The sequence below is a fragment of the Schistocerca gregaria genome, unplaced genomic scaffold (assembly GCF_023897955.1).
Source record: "Schistocerca gregaria isolate iqSchGreg1 unplaced genomic scaffold, iqSchGreg1.2 ptg000362l, whole genome shotgun sequence".
Taxonomy (NCBI): Eukaryota; Metazoa; Arthropoda; class Insecta; order Orthoptera; family Acrididae; genus Schistocerca; species Schistocerca gregaria.
The window spans coordinates 1,078,518-1,079,546 of record NW_026061819.1 but is presented as its reverse complement, the minus strand read 5'-3'; positions in this window follow the sequence as shown (position 1 = coordinate 1,079,546).

Here is a 1,029-nt window from a genome sequence, read left to right as displayed (position 1 = left end):
TACTTAAATTTCCACCTTTTTGCAGTTTCTTCAGTTTTAATCTACTGTTCATAACCAATAGATTGTGGTAAGAGTCCACATCTGCCCCTGGAAGTCTCTTAGACTATACAACGGTAAGATACAACTTAAAACCTGGTTCCTAAATCTCTATCGGATACCTGCTAGTATCACCAGGATTCTTCCATGTATACAACCTTCTCTTACGATTCTTGAACCAAGTGTTGGCTTTGATTAAGTTGGGCTCTGTGCAAAATTCTACCAGGCTGCTTCCTCTTTCATATCTTACCCCCCATCTACATCTACATGACTACTCCGCAATTCACATTTAAGTGCTTGGCAGAGGGTTCATCGAACCACATTCATTCTATCTCTCTACCATTCCACTCCCGATCAGCGCGCGGGAAAAACGAACACCTAATTCTTTCTGTTCGAGCTCTAATTTCTCTTAATTTATTTTGATGATCATTCCTTCCTATGTAGGTTTGGCTCAACAAAATATTTTCGCATTAGGAAGAGAAAGTTGGTGACCGAAATTTCGTAAATAGATCTCGCCGCGACGGAACACGTCTTTGCTTTAATGACTTCCACCCCAACTCGCGTATCATATCTGCCACACTCTCTCCCCTATTACGCGATGATACAAAAGGAGCTGCCATTTTTTGCACCCTTTCAATGTCCTCCGCCTATCCCACCTGCTAAGGATCCCACAAGGCGCAGCAATATTCTAACAGAGGACGAACGAGTGTAGTGTAAGCTGTCTCTTCAGTGGACTTGCTGCATCTTCTAAGTGTCCCGCCAATGAAACGCAACCTTTGGCTCGCCTTACCCACAATATTATCTATGTGCTCTTTCCAACTGAAGTTGTTCGTAATTTTAACACCCAGGTTCTTAGTTGAATTGACAGTCTTGAGAATTGTACTATTTATCGAGTAATCGAACTCCAGCGGATTTCTTTTGGAACTCATGTGGATCACCTCAGACTTTTCGTTATTTACCAACTGCCACCTGCCGCACCATACAGCAATCTTT